The sequence below is a fragment of the Piliocolobus tephrosceles genome, chromosome 8 (assembly GCF_002776525.5).
Source record: "Piliocolobus tephrosceles isolate RC106 chromosome 8, ASM277652v3, whole genome shotgun sequence".
In the NCBI taxonomy this organism is placed as follows: domain Eukaryota; kingdom Metazoa; phylum Chordata; class Mammalia; order Primates; family Cercopithecidae; genus Piliocolobus; species Piliocolobus tephrosceles.
In genome coordinates this window covers 140,904,267-140,926,515 of record NC_045441.1, presented here as the reverse complement: position 1 = coordinate 140,926,515, position 22,249 = coordinate 140,904,267, and positions in this window count along the sequence as shown.

Below are 22,249 nucleotides of genomic sequence, written 5' to 3'. Positions count from 1 at the left end.
TTCCACCTCAGCCTCCCAAAGTGCTGGGATTACAGGTGTGAGCCATTGCACCTGTAAAAAAAAAAAAAGTCTTAAAACAACTTTTAAACACCACTTTATTAAGGATAGTATACGTTTACCATGTACTTTGCAAGTCTTTGCCTTGCCTTCCTTTTTTAGAATTTTTCACAATATAACCTTTAGTTGAGAGGTTTGACAAGAATAGAGAAGAAAGGATACTATTTTGTCCAAATGTTATCACCATTTGTTTGATATTTGCATCTCCTAAAGGCTGTGGCCAGCAATGTGACCTCAGGACGTAGAGGCCAGAATGCTTGTCCCTGTTGGGATGCTGGGAGGGAGTGCCCAACTCAGGATGGCACTCACTGTTTCCTGCCTCTGGCTTTCCCTGCCTCTGAGAAGAGAGTGTTTACAAGGACTAGGGACTGTCTTCAACTAGTAGGAAGGCAACGGTGTAGAAGGAAAAAGGAATGGATTCGCTCTTATTACTCCAAAGGGTAAAAGTTACCAGGAAGTAAATTTTGGCCTAATCTAAGAAGGAACTTTTTATCACAAACCAGAGCTGCCTGGAAGGTAGCTCCTAAATTCCTCCTGAATAAATGCCTTCAAGCGCGGGTTGCACAGGCAGCAGAGAGAACTGCACCCCGGGGAAGGCTGGGTTAGATGAATGCTATCGTTTTTGTGACTTGTTTTCTTTTGAATTCCTTCTGTGTTGATATTTCTGGCTCTTCTCTTTCTCTCCTTCTTTTTTTTTTTTTTTTTTTTTTTTTAGACAGAGTCTCGCTCTATCACCCAGGCTGGAGTGCAGTGGCACGATCTGAGCTCACTGCAACCTCCGCCTCCCGGGTTCAAGCGAGTCTTGTGACTCAGCCTCCCAAATAGCTGGGACTACTGGCGTGCGCCACCACACCCGGCTAAGATAGTTATGGCTCTTCATTTGCCCGATCAGAAGCTGTATTAGCTCTATATACTTCTCCCTCTTCTTTCTGCTGGATAAACGGACTCTCCAGCTGAGGCAGCGGGTGTCCAAGCAGAAGGGAACACTTCTGCTTTTCCCGCTGGAATTTGAATTTGGCCGCATGGGGTTCCTAAGCTCTTGTATTTACAAGTCAGTTTTCCTCCCTGTTGTTACAAAGCGCTCCCTTCCCGCTGATGTCGAAGTGCCACAACTTCAGCGTTTGCCTGAAAAAAAAACATGACCACACATTAAGAAGCCAAGGCCACGCCGGGCGCGGTGGCTCAAGCCTGTAATCCCAGCACTTTGGGAGGCTGAGACGGGCGGATCACGAGGTCAGGAGATCCAGACCATCCTGGCTAACACGGTGAAACCCCGTCTCTACCAAAAAACTAGCCAGGCGAGGTGGCGGCGCCTGTAGTCCCAGCTACTTGGGAGGCTGAGGCAGGAGAATGGTGTAAACCCGGGAGGCGGAGCTTGCAGTGAGCTGAGATCCGGCCACTGCACTCCAGCCCAGGCGACAGAGGGAGACTCCGTCTCAAAAAAAAAAAAAAAAAAAAAAAGAAGCCAAGGCCAGGCGCCGTGGCTCACGCCTGTAATCCCAGCACTTTGGGAGGCCAAGGCGGGCAGATCACAAGGTCAGGAGTTCGAGACCAGCCTGGACAACATGGTGAAATCCCGTGTCTACTAAAAAAAAATTAGCCAGGGGTGGTGGCACATGGCTGTAATGCCAGCTATTCAGGAGGCTGAAGCAGGAGAATCGCTTGAACTCAGGAAGCAGAGGTTGCAGTGAGCTGAGATCGTGCCATTGCACTTCAGCCTGGGTGACAGAGTGAGACTCTGTCTCAAAAAAAAAAAAAAAAAGAAAAGAAAAATAAACGGACCGGGTACCCTGGCTCATGCCTGTAATCCTAACAGTCTGGGAGGCCACGGTGGGTGAATCACTTGAACTCAGGAGTTTTGGGGCAGCCTGGGCAATATAGTGGGACCTCATCTCTATTTAAAAAATTAAAAACTAGCCAGGCATGGTGGTGCACACTGTGGTCCCAGCTACTCGGGAGGCTGAGGTTGGGAGGGTCGCTGGAGCCCAGGAGGGAGAGGCTGCAGTGAACCAAGATCGTGCCACTGCATTCCAACCTGGGAGATGGAGTTAAACTCTATCTTAAAAAAAAAAAAAAAAAAAGAAAAAGAAAAAAACATGAGAAAGAAGAAAGAAGAAAGCTGCGGTGGCTCAAGCCTGTAATCCCAGCACTTTGGGAGGCCGAGGCGGTGGATCACCTGATGTCAGGAATTCAAGACCAGCCTGGCCAACATGGTGAAACTCCGTCTCTACTAAAAATACAAACAATTAGCTGGGCGTGGTGGAGGGGCGCCTGTAATCCCAGCTACTCAGGAGGCTGAGCCAGGAGAATCGCTTGAACACAGGAGGCTGGGGTTGCAGTGAGCTGAGATCGCGCCACTGCACTCCAGCCTGGGCAACAAGAGCAAAACTCTGTCTCAAAAAAAAAAAAAAGAAAAAGAAAAAGAAAGAAAGTAAACAAAAGGCAGAAAGAGAAAGAAAGAGGCTGGGCATGGTGGCTCACGCCTGTAATCCTAGCACTTTGAGAGGCCGTGGCAAGCGGATTGCCTGAGCTCAAGAGTTTGAGACCAGCCTGGGAAACACAGTAAAACCCTGCCTCTACTAAAATACAAAAAAAAAACAAAAAATGAGCGGGGCATGGCAGTGTGTGCCTATAGTCCCAGCTACTTGGGAGGCTGAGGCAGGAGAATTGCTTGAACCCGGGAGGCGGAAGTTGCAGTGAGCAGAGAACTAGGCCGTTGGTGGGCGGAGTGCTGACCTGCGAAAGAGTCGCCCTAAATCCTCCCCACCCCCTCCTCCAGCCGGTCCTCCCTTTCGCATTCTGTGAGATTCTCTGTCCTTCATTTCAATCTTATCATCTAACACTAAAATGTAGTCAGAACACTCCTCCCCAGGCTGAGTCCTCTAGGGCGAACCATAGAAATGTAAATTGTCATCCTCTTCACTGCAATCATTACTGTAGCCCAGAGCCCAAAGGCCCCCTAGGGCAACCCTTCATCTGGTAAACAAGAGGATACAAACCCAGGCACATTTTTTGACTAATGAGAAACACTCACAGAAAATGAAAAGTCCACCCTCCCTGCAGTGGCATCCAGGCCTGGCCTTGCTCCTTCCTTCCTCCTCCGCTGCTCTGTCTTCGCGGAACCCACACCCCCACGTAGTCATCTTCCCCGTGGAGAATACTTAGCCTTGGATTAGCATTGGCTGCATTTTCATTTGCTCCATTTCCAAATTTCCATAATTCCTATTTCATCCAGTTAATATATTTTGGCCAGTTCTCTTCTAGCAGACTGGGGACAGAGCCATCCCCCATACAGAAATAACAGCCTCGTTGTTACATATATATATAGAGAGAGAGAGAGACAGAGTCTCGCTCTGTCATCCAGGCTGGAGTGTAGTGGCGTGATCTCTGCTCACTGCAACTTTGACCTCCTGGGCTCAAGATCCTCTCACTTCAGCCTCCCAAGTAGCTAGAACTACAGGTGCATGCCATCACGGCTGGATAATTTTTTTTTGTTTTGGTAGAGATAGGTGTCTTGTTTTTCTAAGACCAGCCGAGCGGGTGCAAAAGAACCAGCGGGTAGGCAAGTGTAACAGCAAAACTGCACGTTTATTTTGGTAACCTAAGGTGTGCGGGAGAAGTCTGTCGGCCTCTGGCGAAGGAGGCCGGCAGAGTCCCCCCGTGGGGCTCTCGGACGGACTTCCCACAGTCCCGACATCCCGACAGGACTGGGGCTGTGAGAGGGCCGCAGGGCTGTGAGAAGGCCGCGTGGCTCAATGGCGGAGCGCGGCTTTTCTAGGAGTGGGAGGGCAATAGGTGGGGCATGGGCGTGTTAGGGGCGTTCCGCAGGTGCGACCAGGTAAATCTTGGTCTCTTCAGATTGACGTCACCTGGCGCATGCCCAGTTGGTCTGCACCCTCCCTGGGCGCCGGCTGCATTTTCGCGCGCGCGGGAAGAGTTGGTGGTGAAGAAGAACCCGGAAGTGCACCATCTTGCCTCGGTTCGTCCAAACAATAGGGTTTTACCATGTTGCTCAAGTTGGTCTCAAACTCCTGGTCTCATGCAATCCGCCCACCTCGTCCTCCCAAAGTGCTGGGATTACAGGCCAAGCCACCATGCCCAGCACGGCCTCATTGTTAATAACGACCATGCCAGCCGGGTGTGGTGGCTCACACCTGTAATCCCAACACTTTGGGAGGCTGAGGCCGGGGATTGCCTGAGGTCAGGAGTTTGAGACCAGTCTAGCCAACATAGGAAATAAAAAAATAGGCTGGGTGCTGTGGCTCACGCCTGTAATCCCAGCACTATGGTAGGCCGAGGCAGGCGGATCACAAGGTCAGGAGTTGGAGACCAGCCTGGCCAGCATGGTGAAACCCCGTCTCTATTAAAAAAAAAAATGCAAAAATTAGCCAGGCATGGTGGCATGCGCCTGTAATCCCAGCTACTCAGGAGGCTGAGGCAGGAGAATTGCTTGAACTCAGGAGGCAGAGGATGCCATGAGCCAAGATCGTGCCACTGCACTCCATCTCCTGGGGAACAGAGCAACACTCTGTGTCAAAAAAAAAAAAAAAAAAATTAATTAATTAATTTAATTTAATTAAAAAATAAAGGCCATGCCACTGGCTAGGGTGAAGCCCAGCCCCGTTCTTTTAAGGCTTTAATAACTGACTTTAGTTCCTCTAATATTCTAATTCTGTCCTGAAATGAATGCCATTTCAAGGAAGAGACTACCTTAAATCAAGTGCCTGAGAAGACAGCTTTGATGGAGCCGTATTATTCTAATTCTATTTAAGATGTTGGTCAATACGAGCACTCATAGCTTTTCATTTCAGTTCCGACTCCCTACTGCCCGGCATGCTTACATTTTTTTTTAACTTTTTTTTTTGAGACAAAGTCTCGCTCTTGTCCCCTAGACTGGAGTGCGGTGGTGCGATCGTGGCTCACAGCAACCTCCGCCTCCCAGGTTCAAGCAGTTCTGATATTCATTAGTGAACTTATTCATCCACTAAGCGTTCATTAATCCCTTCCCTCAAGGAGTTTCCATTCTAGGGAAACTGAGTCTATACCAAAGTAGGGCTGACTTGGTGGGGATGCTAACGTTGTATGTGGTTTGAAGGAGTAGTAAGAGGCCGCCTATTCAAAAGAGTATCTCCTGCATTTCGTATTTAATATTATCATAGACTATCCTCTGCCTTACAGCAGCATCTCCCAGTGTGTGGTCTGCGAGGCTCATTTGTTCACCACAGATGCTTACTAACGGCCTACTGGGTACCTGGCTGTGGCCTTCACAAAAACCTCCATGATCAAGTGAGTCTGAGAAATATTGGCATCAACAAGCTGAGGCTTCTCACCCTCGTTATGCAATACGACTTGTGCCCTTCCGAACTTCTTGCCATAGAGGCAAAGGTTGCAGTGAGCTGAGATTGCGCCACTGCACTCCAGCCTGGGCAACAGGCAATTATTTTTAATTATATTTATTTTTAAAAGTACATCTTTCATACTTTATTTTTTTTTCTTTTTTGTTTTTGTTTTTGAGATGGAGTTTCACTCTCATTGCCCAGTCTCCCGAGGAGCTGGGACTACAGGCACTTCTACACCCGGCTAATTTTTGTATTTTTAGTGGAGACGGGGTTTCACCATGTTAACCAGGTGGTCTCGAACTCCTGACCTCAGGTGATCTGCCCGCCTCAGCCTCCCAAAGTGCTGGGATGACAGGCATGAGCCACCGCGTCCGGCCAGTTGTTTCAAATGATATGCTAATACTATATTAATTATAGAGCGACTTCTTCAAGTAAGCAAATGCCACATGCACGCATCATTGTTAACCTATCGTTAAAATAATGAACAATCATGTTACAAATATATGTTTAATAGTATTAGCTCCAAGAGTAGGAATGATCAAATGTTTGAGGGATTTTTTAATTCAGTAAAATCACTTTAACAATCAGATTAGCCAGAGATTTTTTTCCTTCATTTTATGAAAGCATTGTTTTTTTGTTTGGTTAGTTTTCTTTTTTGCCTCCCTGTTAAATTCTTTGAAAACTCAGAGGAACGCATCTCTTTTCCCTTCTGAAACTGTCTTTTTCTCCAGGGAGTGGTGGGAGGTTTGTTCTGCTGCAGAAGGATGAATGATTCTTGACACACTTCTGGCCTTGTCCTGTTAAAAACTGAGGTTGGGCCTCACACCCCAGCCTGGGGTAAGAGCACAAACACAGAGGGATTCTCCTCTGGAGCAAATTTTGCCACTCCCTCCTCGATGAGTGTTCTGTCGTGGGCAGGACTATCCAAACCTGCCCCAGAATCCCAGAAAGCTGAGGCCAAAGAAAGAGGCTGACGAATCCGGTTTCTTTTTTTTTTTTGACACGGAGTCTCGCTCTGTGGCCCGGGCTGGAGTGCAGTGGCCGGATCTCAGCTCACTGCAAGCTCCGCCTCCCGGGTTTACGCCATTCTCCTGCCTCAGCCTCCCGAGTAGCTGGGACTACAGGTGCCCGCCACCTCGCCCGGCCAGTTTTTTGTATTTTTTAGTAGAGACGGGCTTTCACTGTGTTAGCCAGGATGGTCTCGATCTCCTGACCTCGTGATCCGCCCGTCTCGGCCTCCCAAAGTGCTGGGATTACAGGCTTGAGCCACCACGCCCGGCCGAATCCGGTTTCTTAGCCGGAATCACTTAATGGAGACTTATAAACAAAAGCTAATGGAGGTGGTGGATTTGCAGGCCGCCAGTCCCCTACTCCGGGCTTACGTGCATAGGGGAGGGGTGGTTCAGAAGGGCTTCCGGAACTGAAGTATGATGACCTCAAGGTCGTTTGCCCTAAGGGCAGGATTTAAGATAATACTTGCTCTTACACAAGGAACAATAGATAAACAGGAAATCTTAGAAACCAACATGGTGGGCCTGGCGTGGTGGCTCACGCCTGTAATCCCAGCACTTTGGGAGGCCGAGGTGGGCAGATCGTCTGAGCTCAGGAGTTCGAGAACAGCCTGACCAACATGGTGAAACTCCATCTCTACTAAAAAAATTACAGGCCAGGCCACAGTGGCTCATGCCTGTAATTCCAGCACTTTGGGAGGCCGAGGCAGTTGGATCACCTGAGGTCAGGAGTTTGAGACCGGCCTGGCCAGCATGGTGAAACTACATCTCTACTAAAAACACAAAAATTAGCTGGGCATGGTGGTGGACGCCTATAATCCCAGCTACTTGAAAGCTGAGGCAGGACAATTGCTTGAACCCGGGAGGCAGAGGTTGCAGTGAGCCGAGATTGTGCCATTGCACTCCAGCCTGGGCAACAGGGCAAGACTCCATCTCAAAAAAAATGAAAAAATAAAAAAATTAGCTGGGTGTGGTGGTGGTCGCCTGTAATCCCAGCTACTCAGAAGGTTGAGGCAGGAGAATCGCTTGAACCCAGGAGGCAGACGTTGCAGTGAGCTGAGATCATGCCATTGCATTCTAGCCTGGGCAACAGAGTGAGACTCCATTTCACAAAGAAAAAAAAACTGAGGAGGGCTACTTGGTCACTGGAGTACTGAGTTGGTCTACAGCTCCCCTAACTTATCCATTTCCGTTTTCTTTTATGTTTGTTTGTTTTTTGAGACAGAGTCTCACTCTGTCACACAGGTTAGAGTGCAGTGGCACGATCTCAGCTCACGACAACCTCTGCCTCCCGGGTTCAAGCAATTGTCCTGCCTCAGCCTCCTGAGTAGCTGGGACTACAGGCGACTACAGGTGTGTGCCACCATGTTCAGGTAATTTTTGCATTTTTAGTAGAGTAGGGTTTTACTATGTTGGCCAGGCTGGCTTGAACTCCTGACCTTGTGGTCCACCCACCTGTGCCTCCCAAAGTACTGGGATTACAGGCGTGAGCCACAGTGCCCAGCCCCATTTCCATTTTCTTAGCCTCACAATTGCCAAATTCAAATATTAGTAAACAAAATATTGTGTGATATAATTTTAGAAGTAACAAATTGGTCCCTTTGTCCAGACATATTTTCTCTGCTTATTTTCCTCAGTTATTAAATTCTTCAATAAGATTTTAATAATTCAGACTAAAGTTTTGACCATGCCTTCCAGTTCAGACAATGTCACAGTCTGTACATTTGGAAATTTGGAATAGTGGTTAAAAGCACCCGCTTTAGTCAGGTGTGGTGGCTCACGCCTGTAATCCCAGCACTTTGGGAGGCCAAAGCGGGCAGATCACCTGAGGTCAGGAGTTCAAGACTAGCCTAGTCAACATGGTGAAACCCTGTCTCTATTAAGAATACAAAAATTGGCCGGGCGCGGTGGCTCAAGCCTGTAATCCCAGCACTTTGGGAGGCCGAGACGGGCGGATCACGAGGTCAGGAGATCAAGACCATCCTAGCTAACACAGTGAAACCCCGTCTCTACTAAAAAATACAAAAAACTAGCCGGACGAGGTGGCGGGCGCCTGTAGTCCCAGCTACTTGGGAGGCTGAGGCAGGAGAATGGCGTGAACCCGGGAGGTGGAGTTTGCAGCGAGCCGAGAGCCGGCCACTGCACTCCAGCCTGGGCAACAGAGTGAGACTCCGCCTCAAAAAAATAAATAAATAAATAAATAAATAAATAAAAAGAATACAAAAATTAGCTGGGCGTGGTGGCAGGCGCCTGTAGTCCCGGCTACTCAAGAAGCTGAGGCAGGAGAATCGCTTGAACCCAGGAGGTGGAGGTTACAGTGAGCCGAGATTGTGCCATTGCACTCCAGTTTGGGTGACAGAGCAAGACTCTGTCTCAGGGAAAAAAAAAAAGAAAAGAAAAGCACCAGTTTTAATCCAGAGAAGGTAAGTTTGCATTCTAGCTTTGCCACTTGTTAGATGCAGAACTATGGGCATATCTGGTCAGTCTTTATTTCCTAACCTTAACAATGGGAACAATGTAGTATCTCCCTCATAGAAATGTTGTCAAGATTGCAAAAATGCAACAATGCATGTAAATGATTAACAGTGTCTGACTCAATAAATAGTGGCTGTTGTAATCCTGATAAATATTTCTTTCTGTCCTCTTATTTTGCCAAATTAAGGAAAGAAGCATTCAGAGTTCCCAGCTCCATCCAGGACACATGACTGACCAGAGTGTTGGATGCTTTTCAACCTTAAAGCTGAATCCACATGTTCTGTTTTCCAGCCTTGAGGGCAAGCAGAGGATGGAAAAGGTGCCTGGATTAGTGACGGCCACAGAAAGCAAGAGTAGGATGCAGCCAGGCAGGTTCAAAAACAAAGACATATGGCTGGGCATGGTGCCTCACGCCTGTAATCCCAGCACTTTGGGAGGCCAAGGGGGGCGAGTCACCTGAGGTCAGGAGTTCGAGACCAGCCTGGTCAACATAGTGAAACCCCGTCTCTACTAAAAATAAAAAAATCAGTCGGGTGTGGTGGTGCATGCCTGTAATCCCAGCTACTCGGGAGGCTGAGGCAGGAGAATTGCTTGAACCTGGGAGGCAGAGGTTGCCAAGATCTCCCCACTGCATTCCACCCTGAGTGACAGAGAGAGAGTCCCTCTCAAAAAAAAAAAAAAAAAAACAGATGTCGCTAGCTTCACAGTTTTGCGAAGGGTAAGCTCAGGCTTACCTCTGTGAATATTTTTTTCTTTCTTTTTTTCTTCCTTTCTTTTCTTTTCTCTTCTTTTCTTTCTCCTTTTTTTTTTTTCTTTCTTTTTTGAGACAGGGTATCGTGTTGTCACCCAGGCTGGAGTGCAATGGCATGATATCTTGGCTCACTGCAACCTCTGCCTCCTGGGTTCTCCTGTACCTAGAATTATAGGTGCCCACCTCCACACCTGGCTAATTTTTGCATTTTTAGTAGACACAGGGTTTCACCACATTGGCCAGGCTGGCCTCGAACCCCTGACCTCAAGTGATCCACCTCCCTCAGCCACCCAAAGTGCTGGGATTACAGCCATGAGCCACTGTTTATGACTGTTTTCTAATCATTTGGGCCAAGCGAGGACCAGTTAAAGCATCCATTAACCATCATTAAAGCAAACATGCCATAGATATATGGCATTGAGTTTTTGCCTATAGAGATTGATTTTTTTTTTCAGATTCATTCAATTACTATTTATGAAACAGGACTAGAGTCCATTTATTGACCCACTGTATGCCGGGCATGGTGCTATCTTCTGAGGATACTAGATGACCTGACACGAAGCCTTCCCTCACGTAACTCACTTGGGAAAGTGGGACAGACATGTAAACGAATAATGACGAGGTAATAGGAACAGCACAGCAAGAGGGAGAGAAGCAAAAGAGAGATTCTAACATTTCCTGAGCTCTTCCAGGAGACAAATGACTCTTTTTTTTTTTTTGGAATGGAGTCTCACTCTGTCGCCAGGCTAGAGTGCAGTGGCGCGATTTCGGCTCACTGCAGCCTCCACCTCCCGGGTTCACGCCATTCTCCTGCCTCAGCCTCCCAAGTAGCTGGAACCATAGGCATGTGCCACCAAGCACAGTTAATTCTTGTATTTTAGTAGACACGGGGTTTTACCATGTTGGCCAGGATAGTCTCCATCTCCTGACCTCGTGATCTGCCTTCCTCCGCCTCCCAAAGTCCTGGGATTACACCCCACCTGGCCAGACAAATGACGCTTAAGGGTGTCTCGATGTATCAAAGGTTTCTCCCAGTGTAGAGAGAGGGAAGAGAGAGAAGAAAAGCTGTCAGAATAGGCAGTGTAGCCATGGTTAAGACTCAGGCCCAGGAGCCAGATGGTCCAGTTGTAACACTAACTAACTAGTTGTGTGACTTTAGGCAAGTTACTTAATGGAATCCTGCCTCAGTGTCTTCATCTGCGAGATGGGAGCAATAAGGTATCTACTTAATAGGTTACTGTGACATATAAAGCAGGTGGAGTAGTGTCTAGCCAAGGAAAACACAAATGTAAGCCATTGTCAGTAGCAAATAAACATACAATGTAATCTCAATCCAATGCAGTTCCCTTTGAGTAAACAAATAAAAGTGACAAGTAAATAAAACAAAATCACTATTTATTTATTTATTTTTGAGATGGATTCTTGCTCTGTCACCCAGGCTAGAGTGCAGTGGTGCAATCTCGGCCCACTGCAACCTCTGCCTCCCAGGCTCAAGCAATTCTCCCACGTCCGCTTCTCGAGTAGCTGGGGTTACAGGTGCCTGCCACCACAACCGGCTAATTTTTAGACGAGGTTTCTCCATGTTGGCCAGGCTGCTCTTGAACTCCTGACCTCAAGTGTCCCGCTCACCTCGGCCTCCCAAAGTGCTGGGATTACAGGCATGAAAACAAAACCCAGAATGCTAAATCACCCTTTGAATTCTAGGGCTTTGCACACATCAGTCTGATGGCAACACCTGTCTTGTTCATGTTCCCACAAGACTTTGAGGACTGGAGGATTCAGACGAAAAAACCAAATAAGAAACTATAATAGTGTTTTAAATTCCAGATCGCAGTAAATAAAACAAAACAGGGCTTCGGGAATACCAAGGAGGATCATCTAGCCCAAATCTGGGGAATGAGGGAAGCCTGCCTGGAAGAGGCAGCACTAAGCTGAGGTCTGAAAAATCAACAGGAGTTGCTCAGACAAGAAGGCTTGTGGTGGCCAGATGCGGTAGCTCACACCTGTAACACCAGAACTTTGGGAGGCCCGGGCAGGTGGATCACTTAAGGTCAGGAGTTTCGGAACAGCCTGGCCAACATGGCAAAACTCCATCTCTATTAAAATACAAAAATTAGAGGGCCAGGCACGGTGGCTCCTGTCTGTAATTCCAGCACTTTGGGAGGCCGAGGTGGGCAGATCACGAGGTCAGGAGATCGAGACCATCCTGGCTGACGTGGCTGAAACCCCATCTCTACCAAAAGTACAAAAAATTAGCTGGGCGTGGTGGCACATGCCTGCAATCCTAGCTACTTGGGAGGCTGAGGCAGGAGAATCACTTGAACCTGGGAGGCAGAGGTTGCAGTGAGCCAAGATCATGCCACTGCACTCCAGCCTGGGTGACAGTGTGAGCCTCTGTCTCAAAATAATGAAAATAATAAAATAAAATACAAAAATTAGTCGGGCATGGTGGCAGGCGCCTATTATGCCAGCTACTCAGGAGGCTGAGGCAGGAGAATCACTTGAACCCGGGAGGCAGAGGTTGCAGTGAGTCAAAATTGCCCCCTCTGCACTCCAGCCTGAGCAACAGAGTGAGACTCTGTCTCAAAACAAACAAACAAAACAAAAAAAAAAAGAAGGCTGGTGGAGGAGTTGGGAAGGATAGATAGAGCGTTGGCAGAAGAGTGTCCTGATGTTCCAGGTATCTGCAGTTTTCAAAAGTGAGAGGTACACATTCTAAGAATCCAAACTTTTTTTTTTTTTTTTTGAGATGGAGTATCTCTCTGTCACCAGGCTGGAGTGCAATGGCACAATCTCTGCTCACTGCACCTCCGCCTCCCGGGTTCAAGCGATTCTCCTGCCTCAGCCTCCCGAGTAGCTGGGATTACAGGCAAGCGCCACTACGCCCAGCTAATTTCTGTATTTTTAGTAGAGACGGGGTTTTGCCATGTTGGCCAAGATGGTCTCGATCTCTTGACCTCATGATCCGCCCGCCTTAGCCTCCCAAAGTGCTGGGATTACAGTGTGAGCCACCGCTCCCAGCCTAAAATCCAAACTATTAAACTATTAGATTAGACCCATCTTCTGTAATTAAGCAAATAATTCAACAGAACTACAAAGAGAAATAGTCAAATCTCAGGCAAGAAGGCTGGTGGTGGCCAGAAATCTACTATTACTCTGGGAGATGCTAAACATACCCCTCTTCAGTTTGTTTTGTTTTTTTTTTTTGATGAAATCTCGCTCTGTCGCCCAGGCTGGAGTGCGGTGGTGCCATCGCGGTTCACTGCAACCTCCGCCTCCCAGGTTCAAGTGATTCTCCTGCCTCAAACTCCTGAGCAGCTGGAACTACAGGCACACGCCGCCATGCCCAGCTAATTTTTTGTATTTTTAGTAGAGACGGGGTTTCACCATATTAGCCAGGATGGTCTCAATCTCCTGACCACATGATCCGCCTGCCTCAGCCTCCCAAAGTGCTGGAATTATAGGCATGAGCCACTGCACCCGGCCCTCCTCTTCAGTTATTAATAGAAGAAGCAAAAAAATATTGAGAATATATATGATTTGAGCCAGGCACGGTAGCTCACACCTGTAATCCCAGCACTTTGGGAGGCCAAGGTGGGTAGATCACCTGAGGTCAGGAGTTTAAGACTAGCCTGGCCACATGGTGAAACCCCGTCTCTACTAAAAATACAAAAATTAGCTGGGCATGGTGGCGGGTGCCTGTAATCCCAGCTACTCGGGAGGCTGAGGCAGGAGAATTGCTTGAACCCGGGAGGTGGAGGTTGCAGTGAACTGAGATCACACCACTGCACTCCAGGTTGGGTGACAGAGTGAGAGTCTGACTAAAAAAAAAAAAAAAAGTGCTGGGTACGGTGGCTCACATCTCTAATCCCAGCACTTTGGGAGGCCAAAGCAGGTGGATCACCTGAGATTGGAAGTTCGAGACCAGCCTGGCCAATGTGGTGAAACCCGGTCTCTACTAAAAATACAAAAAATTATCCGAGCATGGTGGTGCATGCCTGTAATCTCAGCTACTCAGGAGGCTGAGGCGAGAGAATGGCTTGAACCCGGGAGGCGAAGGTTGCAGTGAGCCAAGATTGCACCACTGCACTCCAGCCTGGATGACAGAGTGAGACTCCATCTCAGAAAAAAAAAAAACAGTATATATGATTTGAACAACAAAGTTAAGACACTAACCTAAAGGACACAAATAGAACACTCCACCCAAACTGCAGAATATATACTCTTGTCAAGCACACAGGGAACACTTATAACAATTGATCATAAACTGACAATTGTTGAGGAAGTCTCAACAATTTCAAATAATTGAAGTAACACAGAATGCTTTCTCTGACACAATACAATTATGCTAGAAATCATTAATAAAAGTTAAATTTAAAATCTCCATATTGGTAGAAAATAAGAAATACAAATCTAAATAACTAATGGATTAACACAAGGAAAACAGCAGAAATTATAAAATGTTTTTTATTTTGAGACAGAGTCTAGCTCTGTCACCCAGGCTGGAGTGCAGTGGTGCAATCTTGGCTCACTGCAACCTCTGCCTCCCAGGTTGAAGCAATTCTCCTGCCTCAGCCTCCTGAGTAGCTGGGACTACAGGCACATGCCACCACGCCCAGCTAGTTTTTTGCATTTTTTAGTAGAGACGGGGTTTCACCACGTTAGCCAGGATGGTCTCGATCTCCTGACCTCGTGATCCGCCTGTCTCAGCCTCCCAAAGTGCTGGGATTACAGGCTTGAGCCACCACGCCCAGCCTAATTTTTGTATTTTTTAGTAGAGACAGGGTTTCACCATGTTGGCCAGGATGGTTTCGAACTCCTGACCTCAGGTGATTCCTCCCACCTCAGCCTCCCAACGTGCTGGGATTACAGGCGTGAGCCACCACACCTGGCTAAAATTATAAATTATTTTAAACTGAATGACAAGTAAAATATTACATATAAAGTTGGTGAGATGTAGGCTAAAGCATTATTTAGGGGAAAGAATCTGTAGCCTTAAGTACTATTTTAAAATTTGACTGGCTTAAAAAAAAAATGCTATATTAATAAAGAAGAAAGACTGAAAGCATCTGTCTCAAAAGGTAGAACAGGAGTAGCAGAAAACACTAAAGGAAAGTAGAAGGAAGAAAATAACATAGCTAATGGCCAGGTATGGTGGCTCATGTCTGTAATTCCAACACTTTGGGAGGCTGAGGTGCAAGGACAGCTTGAGCCCAGGAGTTTGAGACCAACTTTGGCAACATAAGGAAACCCTGTCCCCACCAATAATAAAAAAATTAGCCAGCTGTGGCACCTGTGGTCCCTGCTGCTCGAGAGGCTGAGAAAGGAGAATCGATTCAGCCCAGTGGGTTGAGGCTGAAATGAGCCGTGATTGTGCCTCTGTGACACTCCAGCCTCTGTGACAGAGTGAGACTCTGTCTCAATAATAATAACAATATACATAAAAGCATATATATATATATATATATATATTTTTTTTTTTGAGGCAGAGTCTCACTCTGTTGTTCAGGCTGGCATACAGTGGCCCTATCTCCACTCACTGCAACCTCCACCTCCTGGGTTCAAGTGATTCTTCTGCCTCAGCCTCCCAAGTAGCTGGGATTACAGGTGCCCACCACCACACCTGGCTAATTTTTGTATTTTTAGTAGAGACGAGGTTGCACCATGTTGGCCAGGCTGGTCTCAAACTCCTGACCTCAGGTGATCTACCTGCCTCGGCCTCCCAAAGTGCTGGGATTAGAGGAGTGAGCCACTGCGCCCAGCCAATAAAAGCCAAGAAGCTGGAGCTACAGGCTCACATCACCATGTTAAGCTAATTTTTCTATTTTTGTAGAGAAGAAGTCTCACTGTGTTGCCCAGGCTGGTCTCGAATTCCTGGGTTCAAGCGATCTTCCCACCTTGGCCTCCCAAAGTGCTGGCATTACAGGTGTGAGCCACTGCACTTGGCCAAAAATTGGTTCTCTTAAAAAAAAATATTAGGCTGGGTGTGGTGGCTCATGCCTGTAATCCCAACACTTTGGGAGGCTGAGTCAGGCAGATCACGAGGTCAAGAGTTCAAAACCAGCCTGACCAACATGGTGAAACCCTGTCTCTACTAAAAATACAAAAAAAATTAGTTGTGCGTGGTGGCATGCGCCAGTAATCCCAGCTACTCAGGAGGCTGAGGCAGGAGAATCACGTGAACCCAGGAGTCGGAGGTTGCCGTGAGCCGAGATAGCACCACTGCACTCCAGCCTGAGTGACACAGCAAGGTTCCATCTCAAAAATAAACAAATAAATACACAAAAATTAGCCAGGTGTGGTGGCACGTGGGTGTGGTAGCACATGCTTGTAATCCCAGCTACTCAGGAGGGTGAGGCAGGAGAATCCCTTGAACCTGGGAAGCAGAGTTTGCAGAGAGCCAAGATGGCACCACTGCAGTCTAGCCTGGGCGACAGAGCAAGACTCTATCTCAAAAAAAAAAAAAAAAAAAAAAAAAAATTAAATTGATAAATCTCTGATGAAACTGCTCAAGAAAAAAGGAGAAAAGGAACCAAAAACTATGTTTGGAATGAAAAAAGAGACATCACTACAGATCTTGCAGATATTTAAAAAAAAAAAAAAAAGGTATACACTTTAAATAACTTTATGTAACAATTGAAAATTTTTACTAAAAACAAAATGGACACAAAAGGACACAGAAAACCTGAATTATTTTATAACTATAAAAGAGGTTAAATCTGTAATATAAAACCTTCCCCCTAAGAAAACTCTAAGCCCAGATGGCTTTTTCTATAAATTTTATCAACGTATAAGGAAGAATTAAAAACAATCTCACACAAACTCTCCCAGAGAAGTGAAACAAAGTACATTTTATGAGGCCATCATAACTTTGTAGCAAAACCTATCAAGGATATTACTTAAAAAAATTTAATTACAGGCCAATATCATTCATAAACATAGGTGCAGAAATGCCTCTATGCAAAATAACATATTGCAAACCAATTCTACAAACGTATAAGAAAACTAATGCAGCGTGACCAATTTATGTGTATGCTATGAATGTTAAACTGGTTGACTAAAAACAATGTAATTCAGCACATTAGCGAAATAAAAGAGAAAATTATGTTACCATCTTAATAGATTAATTAAAATGTTTGATAAAATTCACATATGCAAATATACTGAATAGATAAATATGGGCCAGGCTCGGTGGCTCACACCTGTAATCCCAGCACTTTGGGAGGCTGAGGCAGGTGGATGACCAGAGGTCAGGAGCTTGAGACCAGCCTGGCCAACATGGTGAAACTCCATCTCTACCATTAATATAAAAATTAGCCAGCCATGATGGTGGGCGCCTGTAATCCCAGCTACTTGGGAGGCTGGGAATCGCTTGAAGTACGAGAATTGCTTGAACCTGGGAGGCAGAGGTTGCAGTGAGCTGAGATCGTGCCACTGCACTCCAGCCTGGGTGACAGACAGAAACTCAGTCTGAAAAAAAAAAAAAAAACAGAAATGTGACCAGGCACAGTGGCTCATGCCTGTGACAAGTGGCTCACGCCTGGGTGACAAGAGCAAAACTCTGTCTCCAAAAATAATAATAATAATAATAATAATAATGACCGGGCACAGTGGCTCATGTCTGTAATCCCAGTACTTTGGGAGGCCGAGGTGGTTGGATCACCTGAGGTCAGGAGTTCGAGACCAGCCTGGCCAACATGGTGAAACTCCGTCTCTACTAAAAATACAAAAAGTAGCTGGGTATGGTGATGCGCACCTGTAATTTCAGGTACTCGGGAGGCTGAGGCAGGAGAATTGCTTGAACCCGGCAGGCAGAGGTTGCGGTGAGCTGAGATCGAGGCACTGCACTCCAGCCTGGGTGATAGAGCAAAGCTCCATCTAAAAAAAAATAAGGGAAAATGTTCTACTTTGTTTTTTTTAGACGGAGTTTTGCTCTTGGGATTACAGGCATGAGTCACCTTGCCCGGCCAATGTTCTACTTTCAAATGTCAACAGAGTAAGGTACCTAAAGAGAAAGGAAAGGATGGCTGGGCACACTGGCTCACGCCTGTAATCCCAACACTCTGGGAGACCAAGGCAGGACGATAGCTTGAGCTCAGGAGTTCGAGACCAACCTGGCCAACATGGCAAAACCCCATCTCTACCATAAATACAAAAAATTAGCTAGGTATGGTGGCACACACCTATGGTCTCAGCTATGTGGGAGGCTGAGGTGGGAGGATTGCTTGAGCCTGGGAGGCAGAAGTTGCAGTGAGCTGAGATCACACCACTGCACTCCAGCCTGGGCCACAGAGCGAGACTCTGTCTCAAAAAAAACACAAACAAACAACAGTGGGGCGCGGTTGCTCACACCTGTAATCCCAGCACTCTGGGAGGCCGAGGCGGGCGGATCACAAGGTCAAAAGTTTGAGACCAGCCTAACCAACATGGTGAAACCCTGTCTCTACTAAAAATACAAAAATTAGCCAGAGGTGGTGGCAGGCACCTGTAATCCCAGCTTCTCAGAAGGCTGAGGCAGGAGAATCGCTTGAATCTGGGAGGTGGAGGATGAGGTGAGCCCAGATCATGTCACTACACTCCAGCCTAGGTGATAGAGGGAGAACGCTGTCTCAAAAAAAAAAGGCGGGGGAGATACATTTTGTTTGTTTGTTTCCTCTGCAATAGTTTTCATGAACGGATAAATAATTTTTAATGAATGCCTGCCCTCTGAATGTTATGTGATTTTGTTCCTGTAATAAACCTGAGAGACTAGTTTTCTTATTCTCATTTTACAAATGAGTAAATCACAGCTTAGACTAATTCAGTCAGTCAGGTCACCCCACTCAAAGCGGCAGAGGTGGGGGTGCTGCCTGCTGTGTCTCACTCCAAACTTGAAAAGCATGAAGGCTGCTTCTGCAGGGTAACTGTTTTATTTATTCTGTGGGTGAGTCAGAGATTATGTGACATTTACATGATTCATCTAGTGGCTCTTTTCAAAACATATTCCCCTCAGGTATGTATTTACCCTCTCGAAGACAAGGGAATTACAGCAGTTCTCACCCCGGACTGGTGGCGTAATTGAGAATTCCCGGCGGATTTAGTGGAACTCCATTTAGCACTTTCAATTCTTTCTTTCTTTCTTTTTTTTTTTTTGAGACAGAATCTCACTCTGTCACCCAGAATGGAGTGCAATGGCACGATCACGGCTCACTGCAACCTCTGCCTTCCCCAGGTTCAAGCGATTCTCCTGTCTCAGCCTCCCGAGTAGCTGGAACTAAAGGCTCAGGCCACCACGCCCAGTTAATTTTTGTATTTTTAGTAGAGACGGGGTTTCAGCATATTGGTCAGGCTGGTCTCAAACTCCTGACTTTAGTTGATCCACCCACCTTGGCCTCCCAAAGGGCTGGGATTCCAGGCGTGAGCCACCCCCCACCTCCCTTTCAATTATTTCGCCGCCATTTTCTTTTTCATCAGCTCTGTCGCATGTGATAGGGTCTTTTGAAAGAGATCTCTTTCTGAATCTTTGCAGAAGGAAGAATTTCAGCACAGCCAAAAAAGTATAAAGGGAAACCATTTTAATTTTTTAATTCATGCCATTATTAGTTCTCCTTGCATCAGCTTCTAATTATGCAGAAGTGCGTACATCTGACAGAGTGCCTGGCCCTGACTCATGACTTACTAATGAGATCATATTTTTCATTACAATTCCAAAATCCCATCAATCTTTTCTTAATTATTTTTAAGTGAATTTGCTGCCTTAGAAAGAAAAGGGCGTATGTGGCACTAGCAGGAACTTGGAAAGTTTCATGTGATTTCAATTTCAGAAAGTTTGTTGGCAAGATGGCCCGTATCTGTTGCCAATGTTAATAAATCAAATTTCGATGTCTAGGAACGGGTTTCATGCCATGGCCCCCCTCCCCATGTACCAGAACTCACTCTCAGATTCCGTGGATCAGCCTTCAAGCACTGCCACAGCAAAGCTCCTTCCAGATGTCTCTGCCAACATATATTACAGTCATCGGTATAAGCAGGGGCAATATTCAAAATGTCTAACAACGGATACCAGCTTTCACTCGGAAACAAGGTCCTGGACCCCAGCTATGCCAGACTTAGCCCTTTAGCAGCTGGATTTTAAGAAGCTCCAGGAGGTCCCCAGAGAGGGGCCAGAAGAGGCAGATTCTGGGGTGTGGGGAGAGATGGAGCAGCATCTATTTAATGACTGGTAGAGATGTAGTCAGATATTTTTGTATGTAGTATGGTGCAGTGCTTACCAGTGTCCACCGCACCTACAGCCGCCCAGGCAGCCCGGCAATGGCCATCTGCTAAACCTGGATTACAATCGCCTTTCTCATCCCAGGGCGGTGGTAGTGGTGATGGTGTTTGTTCTTTCTTTTTTTTTTTTTTTGGAGATGAAATCTCTCTCTGTTGCCCAGGCTGGAGTGCAGTGGCGCAATCTTGGCTCACTGCAACCTCGGCCTCTCGGGTTCAAGCGATTCTCCTGCCTCAGCCTCCTGAGTAGCTGGGATTACAGGCGCCCACCACCACGCCTGACTCATTTTTGTATTTTTAGTAGAGATAGGGTTTCACCATGTTGGCCAGGCTGGTCTCAAACTCCTGACCTCAGGTGATCCGCCCACCTCGGCCTCCCAAAGTGCTGGGATTATGGGCGTGAGCCACCGCGCCCAGCTGATGGTGTTTTCTCAGTTGTGTCCAACATTCTGGATGAGCTTTCATCAACAGCATCACACCTAAAAACTTGCCCTCGGTCACCCTCCACCCTCTTTCCTCGGTGTCAGCTGCATACGAATCAGTCACCTGCTCCTAGTCCTTAGGGAATGTACCCTGCAAATACTCACCAGTACGTAAATGAGGGGGAAACCAATGTGGTAGCGAATTTTGTCTTCCTTGTTCTGGGCGATCTTTGTTGTCCATGTTAGACTTTTTCATTTTCTTCCTGAAATCCAGGACCTCAAAAATCAAACCCCAGTTTTCTTTTCTTTTCTTTTCTTTTTTTTTTGAGACGGAGTCTCGTTCTGTTGCCAGGTTGGAGTGCAATGGCACAATCTCAGCCCACTGCAACCTCCGCCTCCCAGGTTCAAGCGATTCTCCTGCCTCAGCCTCCCGAGTAGCTGGGATTACAGGTGTGCACCACCACGCCCAGCTAATTCTTTTGTTTTTGTATTTTTATTAGAGACAGGGTTTCACCATATTGGCCAGGATGGTCTCAATCTCTTGACCTCATGATCCACCCACCTCAGACTCCCACGGTGCTGGGATTACAGGCGTGAGCCACCACACCCGACCCTGAAACCCTAGTTTTTTTTTATTACAAACTTAAAGAGCTTAATTTAAAAATTTTTAAAAATTGAAAGCAGATGTTTCATGTCAACATCACCCTTTGTAGCTCTTGGAAGTTCTGGTAGCCCCTTGTAAACAAGCGGGAAGGAGGAAGTCAAATCTCTGAGTTGAAAGGGGCCTGTATCCGTCTTGCCTTCCAGGCTCCCCCAGCGGCCAGGGCAGGGTAGTAACACCTTGCAGCTGGTCACTCCCACGCACAGACAGAAAGTCTCCAAGACCCTGATGGTGGCACTTCTACTTTCATCTACTCCAATATCAACCGCTTCTCTTTATTTTATTATTCATTATTGTTGGTTTTAAAAATCTTTTTAATTTAATTTAATTTAATTTTTTTATTTGTTGAGATAGTGTATCACTCTGTTGCCCAGGCTGGAGTGCAGTGACCCAGTCTCGGCTCCCTGCAACCTCAGCCTCCTGGGTTCAAGCAATTCTTCTGCCTCAGCCTCCTGAGTAGCTGGGGCTACAGGTGCTCACCACCACATCTGGCTAATTTTTGTATTTCTTTTTAGTAGAGACAGGGTTTCGCCATGTTGGTCAGGCTGATCTCTAACTCCTGGCCTCAAATATCTGCCTGCCTCAGCCTCCCCAAGTGCTGGGATTACAGGCATGGGCCACTGTGCCCAGTTATTGTTGTTGTGCTTTTTTTTTTCTTTGAGATGAACTCTCACTCTTCACCCGGGCTGGAGTGCAGTGGCACGATCTCGGCTCACAGCAACCTCCGCCTCCCAGGTTCAAGTGATTCTCCTGCCTCAGCCTCTTGAGTAGCTGGTACTACAGGTGTACCACCACACCCGGCTGATTTTTGGTTTTTGCTTTTTTGAGATTAATTTTCACTCTTGTCACCTAGGCTGGAGTGCAATGGCACAATCTCGGCTCACTGCAACCTCTGCCTCCCGGGTTCAAGCGGTTCTCCTTCCTCAGCCTCCCAAGTAGCTGGGATTACAGGCATGCAACTCCATGCCCAGCTAAATTTTTTGTATTTTTAGTAGAGATGAGATTTCACAATGCTGGTCAGGGTGGTCTCGAACTCCTGACTTCAGGTGATTCACCCGCTTCAGCCTCCCAAAGTGCTGGGATTATTAGGGGTGAACCACCGCGCCCAGTCTAATTTTTGTATTTTTTAGTAGAGACAGGGTTTTACCATGTTGGCCAGGCTGGTCTGGAACTCCTGACCTCAGGTGATCGGCCCACCTCGGACTCCCAAAGTGCTGGCATTACAGGCATGAGCCACCATGCCCAGCCTATTGTTGTTGTTGGTTTTTTTTTTTTTTTTTTTTTTT